Raw genomic sequence first — 19,886 nt, forward strand, 5'->3', positions numbered from 1 at the left:
TCAAGTGAATGTTTATTCATTCCTCTCTAGCCCAAATAGATGTTTGATAGATCCGATCTTCTCCCCCATAACTCATAGAATAGTTCTAAATGTTCTAAATATTTATTATATATATACGCTATGATGATAAAACCCCCATCATGTTTCAATGGATCAATCAGAACCTTATTAAACACAATCATAGTTTGCCCCCCCATATCTAACCATCATATTTGAATTCAACTAAACAATTAAATTAAATTCATATTAATAATTCCTACAATTAAATTATATGAGAAAAGACTACATTATTATTTGCTATCTAACATTAACAAAGCAATTAAAAAAAATTTTAATATATAATAATTAAAAATTATTAATATATAATAATTAAAAATTATTAATATATAATAATGAATATTTAAAAATTGTTAATGAATTAAAATACAAACAAAAATTAACATTATACTGTGCATATTATACTAACGACGCCCCTTTAATAAGGGGAGCCATGCGGCCCTGTACCTTGTCGCAGGGCCTACTATAACAGTCGCAGTACTTGCGACAGTGGTACGGGCACCGCCGGCCGTAGGCCTTAAGTGAGGTGGGGGTAGGGGGTGGGTAAACCTGCCCCTCCCCAATACATGTATTATTTAAAATAAAATAAAATGATTCAATCCATCATTTTGAACAACGCACTATGAATAAAACATTTTTTCACTGCGATCTCATAAACAACGTTTTCAATAATCGTATATATATATATATATATATATATATATATATATATATATATATTAAAGAGAACATTTACAATAATGTCTACGAATATTTAAAAAATAAATCAAATAGGGCTATTCAATTTTATAAATTTAGAACTCTCCTTATAATGATTGATCTCTAGATTTACCTATTAGTCCTTCTAATAGGTTCACCTATAAAATTTTAAACCCTAGCCCATAGAATTATCAGATCTACGCATGAGGGATTTTCTCATATAGAGTTTAACTACCCATATCAAGAATTCATATAACCAAGATTTTCGACGCATAAAATCCTCAGAAAGCATTCAGAAGACACGAAGAAGATAGGAAGTGCAAGAAGCGAAATATTATTTGCAAAATTCACAAGTGTCTACCTAGACACTGATGCTAATTCACTTCTCCTCAGAATCCATAGAGCAAGCTCCTTCCTTCTCCAACGTTCTCGGGTCCTCCAAACACGCTCTCTAAGCTTCTAGGAGTGCCTAAATATAAAGAACTCTTAGGAAGCACCTAGAATGTCTCTAGAAACAACCTGAAGGTGTTGACAACTAAGCACGAGTCTTTTCCAACCTTCTAGATGAGTCACAAGGTTGTAGACACCATGTGCTTAATTTGTGCACTAACTCCCGTGTTGTTGACATATGTGCAATCAAGAGGTGTGTTCACTCCTAGGTAGGCTTATAACTTTTATTTTTAATTCTTTTATTATTTCTATTATTATTATTAATTTATTATTTTTATTATTTTTATTAATTTAATTTCTTTTATTTAATTCTTTTTCTCAATTAATTCCCATTTAATTATTTAAAATCAAAATATCAAAAGATCATTATATTATTTTAATTTTTTCCAAAATAATTAAATTATTAATTAAATCTTTTAATTTAAGACTTAATTAATAGAAAATTCACCATAGACATCCAAGATAAAATATGAAAACCCATCATAGAACAATCCATACAAAATCAATCTAAAGGGTTAAAAATCACGAATTATGTTATCCGACACATTCGAAAGGTAAAGTATATTAGATACTTGTCCTACCTTTTGAGGACAAATGGTTTAAGGGTTTAGGATTTGGACTTGAGAATTTATCTCCCCTCTGTTACCATTGAGATAGTGCGATAGGGTAAGCTCATCCTAGCAATTCAGGGAAGTCAATACCTAGTACTTGCAACCTACATAAAATTCATGCATGTACATACAATATATATATGCTAAGCTAAATAGGCAATGGCAGGAAGTGGTGCATCGTGTAGATCCCGACTAGCAGGTGACTACGACTCCCTTCCTTAACCACATCAAAAATGCCATACAATAAGAGAACAAACATGCACACCATACACATGCAAGTATGGGGTAAGTATCCATAAGAAAACACATGTGATAATAACCATCTAACTAATCATCATCAATAATTATAAATAACGTAATAATCATCATGCATACATGAAATGTAGAGTCTAACTAATCTCATCATACATCAACTGAATCCATAGAATAATAACTGATAGTCTCAAAACAATACTACTAACCATCATCATAAACTAGTCTAATATAGTCTGGCAATAATAGCAACAATGTGTCTAGAAGAATGTGAACGAGGGCAGGCACTACAGTCTAAGTCTTTTAGATGCTCATATCTAGGCTTAATAGTCATATCATGGATGAAAAAAATTTCCATATCTTTGTTCATAAACTCACTTCCAATGGTTCCAAACTTACTACACAGGTAGCTTCCTACATCTTCCAAGAAAACTACGTTGTTTGAGGTAATTAAAAAACTTGAATTAGGGTTTTCTTCTAGGAGTTTCACATGAACAACCTTTAATTTGGGTCTCTCAACATTTTCAACATTTAGAACAATCGACATATGATTACACTGAATAAAAAATTATCAAATAATTTCTATGCAGAGAACAATAAAATACCTTTTTCAAAGTAGGGTTTTTTTCTCAAAATCACTTTTTCCAAAATGCTCCTGGGTACTTTTAGCTTTTGAGATGATCACAATGTAGAAATAATCAGGTTTGTACTCAATTTATTTATTTGGAAGTTGCATTAATTGTGTAGTTCGCTAAATTGAAAAGGATGTTTATTTCACTTTGAAATCAAATATTTCCTAAAGATCAATTGTTTGATCTTCAAATGATAACCAAGGTTCACCAGAGCTTCCTTTCATCATTACAATGCTCTACAAAAAGTTCACTCCATGAAATTTGTTGTAGAAACATAGATTTCATCTTTTGTCATAGAGTAAACTTTCTGTGTTATAATAATAACTCTTATTGCTTTGTAACTTGTTTTAATAAGCTACAAATTGCAAGTGAGCTAAACTACAGTAAAAAGTCATCAAGATACATCTTCTCTCAACCTCACTATGAGTAGCTCAATCTCTAAATGAAGTTTCCAATTCTCGTGATGTGAACAAGCTTAATTCAACTTGGTTGAATCAAACTCGATTACTGACTTTGATTTTCCTATCTCAAAATCATCTAAACTTTTCCTCTAAAATAACTAAGCCTTTTGCAAATGCCTCATTAATTTCTTCTCAAAGTTCACTAACTACATTTTTTTTTTCTTCATTGTCTTTCTTAGTTCTAGAGTTACTTTCATGATTCCTTCTATCATTTCTGAAGCTCCTCCCATTGTTGCTTCTATTTTCAAAGTTTCTTCCATGATTCCTTTTGTCATTTCTTAAGTTTCTTCCATTATTGCTTATGTCCATTCTATAGTACTTTGTTGTATGTTTGAAGTTGTTACATAACTGACATATTGGGGTTCTTCTTCTAGGATTCTGTTGATCAATAAGTGCTTGAAAATTTTGGGCTATGTGTCCAAAGTTGTTACACTTATAACATATGATCTACTTCATTTCTTCGTAAGGTCTAATTTCCTTTTATGTCCTCTCATTGGTTCTTCTTCTATCTACAAGGTTAGTGTTTCTAGACATTCTACTATTTCTTCTATCATTATCATATCTAGGCTTCCTACAATCAATTGCATTATGACCAATACCATGACAATTATGTTAGTAAAATTTTATAAGATGATTAAATGATTTATTTGTACAATTTCTTTTCATATGACCTATTTCATTACATGAAAAACATTTACCACTAAATTCATACTTAGTTTCCTTAGGAGATTCCACTTGCTTATGTTCATCCAATTTCTTAGTTTCCTTCTCTTGTCCAACTTCTTTGGATTTATCAGAAGATTGACTAGATTTAATCTTATCATCAAATTTATCTTTCTCTTTTGGATCTGATTTACTTTCAGGTTTCTTTGCAAACATGTTAAAAAGATAACCAAGACTAGTCTTATCATAGGTAGGTCTTTGTATTGACATTGATTCATAGAAATTTTCTCTGCTAGTGTAAAGCTTTTCAAGTTGTTGCTTGCACTTAGTTAGTTCACCTTTCACAATAGTGTTGTACTTATGAAGTTCTTCATGATCTTATTTTAATATTTCAAATTCAAACATCTTCTTTGCTAGACTCACTTTAAGATCTGAATTTTCAGTCTTCAAATTAGATTCAATTTTGTTAGGATCATTCTTCAAACTCAACTTTAGATTGGTATTCTTCAATTCATGATTCAAAATCTTGTACTCTATTTTTAGTTTCAAGTATTCATCACCACTAGTAGATTTAGTAGATTTAGGCTTGGATTTGAGTTGTTCAATCTTTTTCTTCAATTGTCCTATGCATACTTTGGAGTCTTCAGATCTATCTTTCAACTTATCTCTTTCTTCAGTAAGGAGATCAATTTGTTCAAGTGCCTCTTCAAGTTTCTTCATCAACTATTTCATATCCATAGAGATCTTACTCAAGCTATTAAGCCTCTTTTGAGTAATTTTGTTATGATACCAATTGTTAGAAATAGGGAATACTGGGGGGGTGGAGGGGGGTGTGAATCAATATTCTACGAACTTTTGTCACCAATTGGATATTATTAGTTACTTTGAAGATGCATAAGAAAGTGAACAAGTAATTCTGAACAATAATAATAACCATGCATAAAGAGAACTCATAACACCATATTTTGTTAACTACGAAAACCTTGGCTAAGGGAAAACCTCGGTGGGGATGATACCCACTAGATAATATACTAATATATATGTTCCTTGTTAGAGGATGGATCCTATTAGGAGTCAATGAGAAAAATTCATTATAGAGAGCCCCTATTGGGAGACTTTGAATCCATGTTAGGTGATTCCAACCCTATTAGGAGTTGTAGTACAATGGATGCAAGAAGAGCTCACTCCCCAAACATGCACTTCCAATTAAAAGAAGAGTTCACTGCCCAAACAAGTAATTAGTCCTCAAGAATATAGATGTTGTACCTTCTTTCTTGGCTAATCTCTAACCTCAAGTCAATCTTATATCACAAAATTAGGTTCTCAAAAACTTTGCATATATCACTTCACAAAAAGTTCGCATATCACTTCTCATATTACAATTTCACATTACTTCACATTGCTAATGACTTCACAAGATGTCTTTGCATAAATAACATGTCTTTTCAAAAAAATTTGCTAGGTCAGCTAAGACCACAACATACTTTTCCAACTTAGAGTAAACATCTAGAATGTTGACCCTAATTGGTCAAGTAATTATTTTGTAAACAAAATAATTCCTTTCCCTTTAATTCCATTGTTCTATTTTACCAGTAAATCATGAATATCTCTTTTTTGTACTGTCCGTACTGATGTCCGAGGTTATACACATCATCATGAACATGTATGTTGTCTCCATCTATCTTTGCTAGTCATAATATGACATCAAAACCATTTTACATATAAAATGATGTACTGTTGTAAACCAATTTCATACTTAGACAATTTTTAGAGTACCAAAAGCTAAGTATCTTTATTTCCAAGGTTTTTTGCAAGTAAGTACATCATTTTTTGCCATTAATGACAATAATTACATCACTATATAAAGCCAATTTTCAACATATTTTACTTTTGGTCTTTACAAAATTAGCTTTATGCTTATTATTGTAGAATTTAAAGCTCATTTATTATGACTTTTGAATGGTAGATTGAAGATTATTTGACTCGAGAATTTAGACAATGTTCTTTGATTACATCTTGTCAAGCTTAAAAAAAATCTTTTATTTTTTCTTGAATGCACTGCCACTACTTCTAAAGAGAATAGGTGATTCATGTAATTTTATGTTGCATTGTATTTCATCATTTGAGTGACATTTTTTTTGTATGTCAAAAATTCAACAATTAAGAATGATTGAATCCTAAAATATATCTATGAAGGAATCTCTAAGTTCAATTTTTTATATTTTTACACACAATTTTCAAAATTATAATTCTGAGAACAATGTGGAAATGAGAGAAGGTCCTAGAGATTGTGCTGAAATAAGTGTAACAATATTTTCTAAATCTCACAAATCAGCTCTTGTATTTTTTACTTTATAAGTCTACCTATCCATATGCATACATTTATGAGATGAACTATTGTAATATCTTTTTTTATAATACCAAAATACGAATAGAGGTATGTCATAGTATATTGTAGTTACATTCTCTTGCAAGAAAAACCCATGATGGATTATGATTGAACAAATGTTTTCTGACCATTTATGGTGTGAAAAGGTTTCACACAACATACTTGTCATAAAAAAATTCAATATTAAAGATTTGCATTTCAAATCAGCTAAAGTACACAACCAATATGCATACATTTCTAAGATGAAATACTGTAATATTTTATTTAAAGATTTAAAAATAAAATGAATAGAGGTATGTAATAATATATTGTAGTTACATTCTCTTGCATGAAAAACTTATGATTCATTGATATTGAACATGTTTTCTAATTTCATATATTTCGCAAATGTGTCACACATCATAATTGTCATCAAACAAAGCATTCAATATTATAGATTCAAGTTCTAAATTAGCTGAAGTACACAACTAGAAAATCGGTGAACCTTTTCTATATTAAAAAGTAACTGAAATTTTATAGAAAGTAAAGGTAGTAGTAGAAATCACAGATTTTTTTTTGGGTGATTACACTTAGATACAATACTTTTCAATACTACACCATGTTCATTGACATTATGCAAAATTCCATCAATGTTGTTAAGTTGTTATTTTATATTCATGATTTTAGGTTGAAACTCTCAAAGGCTATGATCATTTTCTTAACAAAATTACGTTGATTCTATTATTTTGACTACTAGACTATTAATGTGACTATATACACTTCATACTCTCTTTTATGTTTTAATGTTTCTAGCCTTTGAGCCCTTTGCAAAATGTGATAAGAAATATGTCTCTTTATAGGTGTTTGATGCAAATGGCCTTTATAAAGTATGAAACTTTAAAACCAACTTTTAATTCTTTTTTCTTTCGCCAATTAGTAGAAAATTTTACATCAAGTTTCTTGTCACATTTTATTTTGATTAAATTAAACAATTTGATTTTTTTTCCACCCTAAATAAATTTTAGAAAATGAGCCTCCACAAAACATATGTCATTAGCTTATATAAATACCTTAGGCACAATTTCTTATCTATAATTAGCATACCTAAAATGTTAGAACAATTTTGTACGTAAAAGTTTAGAATAATTTTATGACACTTAGCTTATTGATGTAAAAACATGACTTTATATTATACATAGATTAAAAACCTCTCATTCTATTCACATTGTGCTTATTCTTCATCTCCCTCATAACAACCCTCACTTGCCATACTTACCATTTCCATTTTTTTTTTTTTCATCTCCCTCATGACAATCCTCACTTGTGATATTGATGTATAAAAAAATGACTTAAGATTATAGATAGATTTTAAAAAGCTCTTGCTCTATTTATCTTGTGCTTATTTTTCATCTCCCTCATGACAACCCTCACTTGAAATAATTTCCACTTGCATTTAATCTTTCATCCACACAATCATGTGTTTGTTATTCATCTCCCTCATGACAACCCTTACTTGTGATACTTTCCATTTCCATGTAATTTTTCATCATCTCCCTCATGACAAGCCTCACTTGTGATACTTTCCATCTTCATTGCCCTCATGAAAAACCCCATTTGTGATACTTGTCATTTCAATGTAATTTTTCTTCATCTCCCTCAGGAAAACCCTCCTTTGTGATACTTATCATTTCCATTTAAATTTTCATCCACACAATCTAGAATATTCCATATGTCCACAACATCTATGTTTCCTACAAAAAATCTCTTCATTGACTCAATTCCCATATTTTCACTGCAATTGATATCATTGCCATTTAATTTTTTATCACACAATATACAATAATATTTTATTTTCCCATAACATATATGTTGTCTGCAAAAATCTCTTCATTGTCTCAATTCCCATATTTTCACTATAATTGATGTCATTTTCATTTATGTTTTCATCCACACAATCTGCAATATTTTATTTTCCCACAACATCTTTATTGCTTATAAAAATATTTTGATTGTCTCAATTTGCATATTCCCATATTTTCACTATAGTTGATGCCAAAACCAATTATACTATGAAAGATAGAATTAGAACATTTCCATTTAATTTTTCATCCACACAATCTGCAATATTGTATATACCTAATATATCTTAATTTTTCCTCCACACAATCTGCCAAAATCAATGTTGCATTTTCCCACAACATTTATGTGTCCTACAAAAATCTGTTCATTGTCTCAATTCCCATATTCTCATATTTTTAGTATAGTTGATGCCAAAACCAAATATTCTACAGAAGAGAGAATTGGAAATTCATGCTTCAGAGCTATTATTGTATTAACATCTATTTTACTTACACAAATCTCATCATTATCTCAATTCCCATATTCTCCTAATTTCACTATAGTTGATGTCAAACCCAATTATACTATGAAAGAGAGAATTCAAAATTTTTATTTCAAACCAATTTTAATTTTTCCAAGTCTTTGAAAAAATTACAAAAATCTCTTCATTATCTCAATTCTCATATTTTCACTATGACCAATGCGAAAATCGATTATGCTATGAAAAAGAGCATTAGAAATTTGTGTTTTAGAGCAATTTGAATTTTTTTTGTAATGCAATAACTTGCATAATGGAAGAGATAATATGAAATATTCTTCAAATAATTGATAATAACTAAGAGTAATAGGCCACTTCAAGGGGGAAACCTCCAAATATCTCCAATGAGAACACACTTCACAATATGATGTTGAAATAAGATTCACAACCTCCTATATATACCTAAGTATGCTTAGGTTGAATAGACACAAACTTACATAACACCTAGGTTGACCTACCTATCTAAATACTAATATAATAATATAATAATGATAGCATGACTTAATTAAGGATTAAGATAGCCACACATTGACTATTCATAACTCTATATACACCAATATTAAGGGTGTAGCATGCCCTCTCTCTTCAAAGAAGCATTTTACTCAATGCTAACGAAGTGTAGATCCTTTTGAATAAACTCCTCATCCTCCCATGTGGCCTCTTCAACTACTAAATTCTTCCATTGGATGAGATACTGGGTGAGGGTTCTATTCCTCAGCTTCTTCGTGTGTGTTTGAAGAATGCACTCCGGGTCCAAAATTATTCTCCCTTCTTCATCAAGCTTTGGGAGTACTATTTGAGTAGGAATATTCTACCCAATTACCTACTTCAAAAAAAACCATAAAAATCAGGATGTATCTTTGTTGTTGGTGGCAACTCTAGCTTGTAGGCAACACAACCAATCTTTTGCATGATTTGGTATGGTCCATAATATCTTGGAGACAACTTATTATTATTATTTTTTCTTCATTGAGATTTTTTTATAAGGTTGCAATCTCAAGAAGACCCAATCCCCAACTTCAAAATTTTTTTCACTGTGATGTTGGTTCGCCTATTGTTTCATTCAATTTTGTGTCATAGCTAAATTCTCCTTGAGTCCTAAAAGTATTTTTTGTTGATGAAGCAAGTGGTCCTCTACAACCCAAACTCTTGGTGACACCTTTAATGTTGATGTGATGGAAGGAGGATGATATTCATAAAGTACCAAAATGGAGACATTTTTTATGAGCTATGAAAAGAAGTATTGTACCACCATTTTGAAAGAGGTAGCCAATCTACCCATTGAGATTATTTCTCTAAAGTGAAACAACATAGATATCCTTCCAAAAATTTATTAACAACCTTAGTTTTCCCATTTGATTGAGAATGGTATGAAGAACTATGAGCCAATCAAGTACCTAAACATGAGAATAAATATTTCCAAAAGTGACTAGTAAAGGTAGGATCACAATCATTGACAATAACCTTAGGTGTACCATGTAGCTTTTGAATATTCTTCAAGAAATTTTTGCTACTATACTTTCTATAAAAGGATGTAATAATGCAATGAAATGTGCATATTTAGTGAGGTGATCAACTACTACCATGATGACATTATGACCTTTAGATTTGGGAAGCCCTGTGATGAAGTACATGGATACCTCTTCCCAATGCTACCTAGGAATAGATAAAGGTTGCAAGAGACCTAGTGTCTTAATTGTCTCCTCCTTATTTCTTTGACAAACCAAATGTTTATCCACAAAATTTTGAACATCTCCTTTTCGCCTTTCCCAAAAAAAATCTTGCTTGACCTGGTGATATGTCTTCAAAAATCTTGAATGAGCACCAATTGGGGGCTCATGTAGCTTTGTGAGAATCTTGTGTTTAAGAGTGGAATTCTTGCAGAGATACAAGTGCTGTTTATACCAAAGAATATCCCCCTTTAAAAAAAACTTATCTAAACTACTAGGATCACTTTTTACTTGTTGGATGCGATTACTTGTTGCAACATCATTTTTCCACTCTGCTTTGGCTTCTACCACCCAATTTTCTTGTAATATTGAAAGGGAACATAATAAGGCTTCATCTTTTTTATCCTTCCTAGAAAGTGCATTAGCCACAATATTTTCCTTGCCTTTCTTATATACAATCTCAAAGTCATATCCCAACATCTTAGTGACTCATTTTTGTTTCTCTTCTGAAGGTAGTCTTTGTTCCAAAAAATATTTAAGGCTATTGTGATCTATCTTAACCTTGAAGTTTTGACCCATTAAATAAGGCTTCCATTGTTTAACTATTTAAATGATTGCTAGCATTTCCTTCTCATAAGTAGGTTTGAGTTTATTTTTACCTTTTAATTGACGACTCTCAAAAGCAATTGGTTGACCTTATTGCATGAGAATTACTCCTATCCCATTTCTAGAAGCATCACATTCCACAATGAATTCCTTGGTGAAGTCCAAAGTGTCAAGCATTGAAGTTTTACACATAGCCTTCTTCAATTGCTCAAATGCTACATTATTAGATTCATTCCAGTGAAAAGAATCCTTCTTCAATATAGTGGTGAGGGGTTCTTCTATACAACCCTAATTCTTCATAAATATTCTATAGTACCATATCAATCCCAAGAAACCCCTCAACTTCTCAATGGTTTTTGGAATAGGCCATTCCATGATAGCCTTAATTTTTTTAGGGCCCACCTTTACTCCTTCATGTGAAACTATGTGTCCCAAATACTCCACCTCCTAAAGAACAAAAGTGCACATTGATGGTTTAGCATAGAGTTGATTAACTTCAAGCAATTATAATGCTTGATCTACATGCTACAAATGTTCTTCCCAAGTCTTGCTATAAAATAATATATCATCAAAAAATACTAATACAAACTTTCTCAAGAACTTCTTAAAAATGGAATTCATCAAACTTTGAATTGGATGGTACATTGGTAAGATCGAATGGCATCACCAAAAAATCATAATGACCCTCATGAGTTCAAAATGCTATCTTAAAAATATCCTCCTCCTTAACCCAAATTTGGTCATAACCTGATCTAAGATCTAACTTGGTAAAATACATAGCTCCATTTAATTCATCTAGAAAATCATCAATGAATGGAATAGGAAACTTATTTTTAATGGTGTACTTGTTGAGAACTCTACAATCTTGACACATGTGCCAAGTTTCATCCTTCTTACACATCATCATCATAGCTGAGGGTAAGCACTTTGGCATTGCCTGATAATTCTTGCCTCCAACATTTTGTCAACAATTTTTTTCTATCTCACCTTTTGTATGTGTGGGTACCTATAAAGTTTGATGTTTGGTGGATGGCTCCCTAGAACTAGTTGTATGGTATGGTCATGATCCCTCTTAGGAGGAAGTTCTTTAGGCATATATCTCCAAGAATCATTAAGTGATGATCAATTATTGCTTATAAATTTGGATGAGTAAGAGCAATAGATTGTGAGACTTCTAATGAACATAGTTGGGTCACAAATCCATCAGCTCCTTTCATAAGAAACTTTTGCATTTGATGAGAGCTTACCATTTGTGGGGATTTTTCCTTAAACCCCCTTAGCTCCACTACCTTTCCTTTTGATTGAAATCTCATGAATAGTTTTTGGGAGTTCATCTCAATTGTTCCCAATGTAGTAATGCATTGTACTTCCAAAACATCTACCAGACCCATAGATATCACATAGATTGGGGTATCAAGTTGATAATCTCCCATGGATAATTTGATACTATGAAACTTCCTTGAACAACTAATTGTACCCTCATTTACAATAAAAACTTGAATCTTTAGTGTTGGATATATAAAACAATTTAGAAGAGTTTCCAACTTTTTGCTGATGAAATTATGAGTACACCTTGAGTCGATCAACATTGTTTCTTTTTGCTTCTTTAAGAAACCCACTACCTTGAGAGTTTGTGGTGCAATGAAGCTTGAAAATGCATGACAAGAAATGATTGGTTGAGAATCATGTGATTCTTCACCTTATTCCCTATCCTCCTCTAACATGGGTTCATCCTCTTCTTCCTCACTTGGAACTTCAATATAGAACAATTTCTTTTCACTACATTTATGTCATCGACTGTATTTGCTATCACAATTGAAACACAACCCTTTTTCTCTTTTCTCTTCAATTTGTTGTGGAACCAACCTAGTAGGTTGAGGAAGAGAAGGTGTTGAATGTCCTTTTTCTCTTGTCACATCAGCCCCTTGCTTTCTAGGCATCAAGAACTTCTCCTCTACCCTGTGTGGCAATATAAATGAATCATTTACTAAGCTAGGACTAAACATGCCTACCTCATGTTGACTGTGATCCTTGAGATCACCCAAGAATAAATCATTCAAGTTATCCTCTATAATTTTATCCACTCTTAAGGACAGATTTTGGAATTTTGAAATTAACTAATCTTATTTTTTGAAGCTTAGCAAGCTAGCTAAAGAAGTTGTCTATCACACTATTGGTATATTGTGCTTGGATTTCTTCTATAAAAAGTGACCATGATACAATGAGACCCTTTTGTTGGATACAACTGTTAATTGTGTATTGTCTTTGATGTTACACAAATGTCATATCAGTCATCAAATAGAGTCTACTAAGCTCAGATGATAAGCAAAGCAATTTACAGTGTCTACTGATTGTTCCTAAACATTACACAGTAAAGTCAGTTCTTACCAAGCTCACTTGGGCATCAAAGGATTTTGTAGCAAAAAGTTAGTGTTAACTGAGCTCCTAACGAAGAAAAGTTAATGTTTACTGAGCTCACTCAGGCATCAAAGGATTTTGTAGTAGAAAGTTAGTGTTAACTGAGATCCCAAGGTTAACGAAGAAAAGTCAATGTTTACCGAGCTCACTCGAGCATCAAAGGAAATTAGTTTCTATCGAGCTCACAAGGACAAAAAAGGAAGGTTAGTGCTAACCGAATTCACTCAGTCTCCAAAGGATTTTTGCAGGGTTTGCAGTGTTTACCAAGCCTCACTTGGTTAACACTAGAAAACCATTCTGGAGCAGTGGTTACCAAGCTGGGTCAACTAGCGAAGGATTTTATTGTTTTGATATTAAGTTCAATTGTTTCGTGTAGCTGACTAATGTAATGATTTTTTCAATTGTTGTAACTTATATTTGAGCCGACTTGATAGTTTGAAAGGTATATATTTAGATGTTCAAGTTGTGAATTGAAGTGTGAGAATGAGTATATGGATGAGGACAGAATAAGCGAATACTGAGTGAATTATGATGAAGGATTAGATATCCTAGAGGAGCTGCAAAGTTGTATTCGATTAGTAAGGATCTAGTGAAGCAGAACAGAGATCTGTAATCAGCAAAAGATAAGTTGTATATCATTCAGGTCACCTCATTGTTGCTTTCTAATCATTGTAACAGTGAATCCAAAATCTCTTTATAGAGTTGGTTTAATAGCCATTTTGTAAATCCTTTAACAAGGTGATAATTCAGTTGAATTTTTCTAAATACCTCTAACCAGGCAACTCCTAACAGGGTGATTAAATCCTCTAACAAGGTCGCACCTAACAGTGTGAATTGTAACCTTTAACAGGGTTGGCTCCTAACAGGGCTTACTTCAGAAGAGTGAAAATTGGTGACTAGTTACTTGGTGGTTTTTCCCATATTGGGTTTCCACGTTTAATCTGGTGTCTCTTGTGTTCATTTATTTTAACCTTTGCAAGCATAATAATAACTATGAATGCTAGATGATCAGTAATTAGTTAATCTACTGAGTTACAATATTCCTGCACTATTTACCGAGTATCAGCAGTAAGTAAAGACATTAAAGGGATTTTTGGAATTGTTTTTGTGGTAACTGATTCACCCCTCCCCTCTTAGTTACTTCATCTATATTTCCCACACCTTTTTCCTCCAATCAGTACAAAGCCAATGATACCAAATGAATTTATCTAGTTCTAGATATAAGGAAGCCATCATGACCTTTTGTCCATATGGGTTTTGATGTACTTCAAAAAGAATCTCCATTGGGTTTATCCATGTTAGAGGACCCTTGCCATCAAACTTGCACATATCCATCTTTGGAAAAAAATTCCTAGATCCCATAGGAGTATTAAAATTTGTGTCATTATTAGTTGACTTGAAGGTTTCACCTTGATTTCTTGAGAACTCCTTCCTTGGTTCATTCATATAGGTGCTTAACATGCTTCATATATCTAATATATCTTCTCATATGTCACACATATCCCTCTTAACCTCTTCCTTGAACTTACTTATTTCCTTGTTGGGATTACTATCCTCTATTGTTTCTCAATCCTTATCAGAGGATTTCCTAGTGTGGTAGTATTCCTTTTGCCTCTTTTTGGAGGCCTCATCATGATGGAAACCAATATTTTTGAAATAAATCACACAAATGAAACTTAAATTCTTTGATTTATTTTATTTTATTTTTTATCATAACTTACTAGGGCCACAATACCCTTACTCAGAAAAAATCCAAAAAAAAAGCAAATTTGCTGCCTAAAGAGAAAATTTTCCTAATATTGAAATAACTTGCTTATTTTTGCTTCAATTTCTCCAAGATTTGAAATGTATTCTCCTCTATTATGTGTTCAAAAACCCAATACAATTTATACTCCAATTTAGTAGGATGTGAGAGATATGTAGATCTCAATAAATTGTGTAGAAATAGTAATTCTGCAATAATTTTCTCAAAATTTCTCCAATTCCTCTAAAATTTGGACTATATATTCTTTACTATGTTCTTACAAAAACCCTTTGAAAATATTTTTAAAAATCACTAAAATCAGAAGGTTATGCTCTTCCCAAAATTGCCTCCAATGTTGAGAAAAAAAATCTTGCCTCCATGGTCCCAAGATCATGATCTGATACCACTTGTAATGAAATAACTTGCACAATGGAAGAGATAATATGAAACATTGCATAAATAATTGATAATAACTAAGAGTAATAGGCTACTTTGAGGGGGCAACCTCCAAATATCTCCAATGAGAACACACTTCACAATATGATGTTGAAATAAGACTACAACCCCCTCTATATAACTAATTATGCTTAGGCTAAATAGACACAATCCTACATAACACCTAGGCTGACCTACCTATGTAAATAATAATATAAAATGATAACATATTAAGGATTAATATAGCCACAAGTTGACTATTCATAACCCATATACACCAATATTAAGGGCATAGCAAATTCAACAATAAATATATAGTAGAATAACACACAATCTAATGCACATTAGATATAGTACAAGTGAAACAAATTGTAAGAAAGGAAAGATTCAATTCCAAAGTTTCTTTTAGATATATTACAAGTGAAAAAAATTGTAAGAAGGGTAAGATTTAGTTCCAAAGTTACATAAAACAATAAGTAAAGTAGTAAAATGAAATAATAAGATTATGATTTACCTCTAATCACAAAGTTAATCTTTGAAATTATTTTATGATATTTATTATGTCATGGAAATCATTTCTTTTCACTACTAGAAATTCTTTTTTCATAGCATTTCAACAAAAATTAACACATTATTAAATTTAACAATAAATATAAAATACCATAACACAAAATCTAATTCTATTTTCACATCCAGTTTCAAAATTACACAAAGTGGTAAAATGAAATAAGATTTTGATTTACCTCTAATCACAAAGTGATTATATTTGGAATTATGTTATAATATTCACTAGGTCATTTATATCATTCCTCTTCTTTATTGGAATTTAATGATATTGTTTCTTTACTTTAATGCAATGTTTTATCTTTGAAATTATGTTATGATATTCAACAATAATGCTAAGATTAAAAAAAAAATTCTAATTACAAAGTGATTATATATTCATTATATCGTTGAAATCATTCTCTTCTTTAATGCAATCGTCAATGATATTATGATATTTATTATTGTTGACTAATATCTTTTAACATGTGTGCACTCACTATGATTAATACAAGCCAGAAAAATAAAAAATACTAGGTTACTTGAATATTGTTTTATTGAGGTCATAGCTGAAATATAATAAATATTAGGCACTTGATTATTATTTTGTTGATTTTGTTGAGGTCATTAATATATTAGCATTGTATAAGGATCTATACATTATAGTATATTAGAATTGCATAAGGATCTAAGATTATGTCTAAACTCTTAGTCCCTAAGGCTCTATGTCATATTCCACATTTCCAACCATTTTCCATATTTTTTGCTCTCACTATGATTAATAGAAACCCCCAAAAATGAAAAATACAAGCCACTTAGAGTATTGTTTTGTTTAGGTCATAGCTAAAAACTGAAAAATATTAGGTCACTTGAAAATTGTTTTGTTGATTTTGTTGAGGTCATTGATATAAATTAGCATTATATAAGGATCTATACATTATAGTGTATTAGCATTGCATAAAGATATAACGCTATGTTTAAATGCAGAGTTTTCAAAATGGTCAGAGCTTTGTTAGGTGGGAATCTAGAAGGAGGAAACTTAGTGGTAGGGACTGATCCTGGAGGGATACAGAATTAGAAAGTGGGGATTTCAATAGGTTCTAAAGAGTCTAATGGAACATTGGAAGAAAAAGACAAACTTATGGGTTTCTGCTCCACAAGATGTGGGGATGGAAACACTCTTTCCGTCCCCCTTCCTACCTGTCACGTGCTCAAAAGGGACCTGATGCAGGAAAAGAATTTTTTGGAGAATGTGGATGAGAATGCAAATATTTATAGGACAAATGACTAGATGAAGGAGAAGTTGCTAGATAATCAAAGGAAGTGGACTTCTTTGTTTAGGAGAAGGCCTAGAGGAAAATCATCTTTCCCTCCAATTACATTGAAATCCTTCTGGTAGAAAGGTGAGTTTCAAATCTTTATTCCAGATTCAATTGTTGATTTCTTTGTCTCGACTATGGATTTTACTCTAGTTGAGAAGTTTTTGTGGGCTAGGCTTGATATTGATGCATTGAGAAACATGATCAAAAGAAAATGGGTTATCCATGGTCAAGTTGACATAGCACCTACGATGAATGGTTTTTTTTCCTTTGTTTTTACCTATAAGGAAGATTTGAACATGGTGCTTTGTGGTGGACCTTGGTTGTTTGGTAATAGTACTCTTACAATCAAAAAATGGGAGCCAAATATGGATCTATCTAATGCCTTCTTCCTTACTACTCCAGTATGGGTAAGACTTCCTAGTTTACCCTTGGAGTTCTGGCATGAAGATATTTTCAAAGGAATAGTTGGTTCTTTTAGTGAACTTGTTGCTATTGAAAATGTCACGGCTTCAAAATCAAAACTTCAGTGTGCTAGAATCTATTGAAAGTTGTTCATTTGAAGAACCTTCCTAAGAAGGTGGAATTGATTTCAAAACTTGGTAAAAGGATGAAAGAGATAATCTTTGAATATCTTCTAAATGTTTGTTTTGTTTGTAAAAAATAGGGTCATTGGAAGAAAAGTTTCCCTTTCAAAAGTAAAATCAACCTAATTTGGCCAATGTGGAGAAAAAGAAAGAAGTAAAGATCTAGAAAAAGGTATGGAAACCTAAAGAAAAACCTAAGAAGGTGATTGAGGATAAACATATCCTTGAAAATCAAGATTCAAGTAAGCAAATAGATCTAGAAAAGATCTATAGTGTGTAGAGTAAAAAGAATATTGTAGATCCTATGAATCAGTTGGTTATCTATCAAAAAAAAGAATTAGAATGGTAAGAGTTAGAAGAATTAGAAGAGATAGAGGAAGGTGAAATAGTTGAGGAAAGGAGTCAAACTCTGGCATTAGAGGAAACATAGATCGCTAAACTTCAGATTCAAGAGTCTCCCCTTTGTCAAGAGATTATTTCTTTTAAGAATGTCCTTGAATCCAAAGAAATGGATGGGAACTCTGAAAAGAAGGAATCCAAATAGAAACAGACTCAAAGAAAGAAAACAAAGAAGAAAAGTAATATTGTTTCTAAAGGAGTGGAGACTTGAAGTAGTAAATTAGAGTTGTTTCCAAAACTGAAGCCAAACTTTGGTACTCTAGAGAAACCTAGAAGGAAAACATCTAAAGAAATTAGAGAAAGTGAAAGTTTATAGAATATTGCTGATGGGAAAAGGCAACTATTTTGGATTTTACCCCAAAAAAATTATGATGAATATTATCACTTGGAATATTAGGGGGTTGAATAGTATTCATAAATTAGATACTGTTCAAAATTTTGTGAGAGAGCATAAACCAAATATTTTAATGCTCTAAGAAACCAAAATGGATAAAAAGAAAGCTAAAAAGATTAAATCTATTAATAATTACTGCATAATGGCTAGTACATCATAAGGAGCATGAGGGGGAACAATGATTATATGGAAGCGATCTTTGTTCTAAGGTACCTTGTTGAATGCTAATAAATATTTTAAGGTGATCAAAATTAAGAGTATTGCCCATAATAATAATAATTATATTGTCAATGTGTATGCACCTAACATCAAGAGTTTAAGAAAAAAGTTGTGGGCTACTCTTTCTAACATAAAGAGTAATGATTACTATGGTAGATGGATTTTTTTGGGGGGTTTTAATGTTTCACTTTATGAGCATGAAAAAAAGGGGAAATGCTAGTTAGTTGGATGGTAGGCTAGATTTTATGGATTTTATTAACAAGGAAGGCTTAATGGATTTAGATCCTCATGGTATTGAGTTCACTTGGAGTAACAAAAGGATAGGTGATGAATGTATCCAAGCTCACTTGGATAGAGTTCTTATATCTCCAGATTGGACTAAAGATTTTGTGTAATCTAAAGGCTATTTAGAAGATTGGTTTGGACCACTTTCTTTTGATTTTTACTGCTAAGACTATCAATAATAGAAAGAATTTTCCTTTTAGATTTGAGAAAATATGGTTGTAGCATCCACAATTTGAATACCAGTTGGCTGAATGGTGGAATATTAATATTGAAGGAACTACTATTTTTTGGGTGGCTTCAAAACTCAGAAATGTCAAAAGGAAAGTTAAAATTTGGAATAAAAGATGTTTTGGTAACATTTTTTTATAACAAATCTAAAATTAAAGATGATTTGCAACTAACCCAAGATAGGATTTAGAGGAAAGGGTACTCTTTGGATTTTGTGATGGAAGAAAATGAGAAGATGGTGGAGTATCATGATATTTTTACTAAAGAAGAAAGTAATTGGAGGTAGAGATCTAGATCTATTTAGCTGGATGAAGGTGATGAAAACACTAAAATTTTTACTTATCTACTTTAAAACATAGAGCTAAAAATCATATTTCAAGTCTTAAGAAAGGTAGCACAAAGTTAACTAAGGAAAAGGAAATCTCAGAGGAAATGGTCTCCTTTTTCTCTTCTTTGATGCCTCCAGATC

The sequence above is a fragment of the Cupressus sempervirens genome, chromosome 8, assembly GCF_028749045.1.
Source record: "Cupressus sempervirens isolate cs-2001-9-10 chromosome 8, ASM2874904v1, whole genome shotgun sequence".
In the NCBI taxonomy this organism is placed as follows: Eukaryota; Viridiplantae; Streptophyta; class Pinopsida; order Cupressales; family Cupressaceae; genus Cupressus; species Cupressus sempervirens.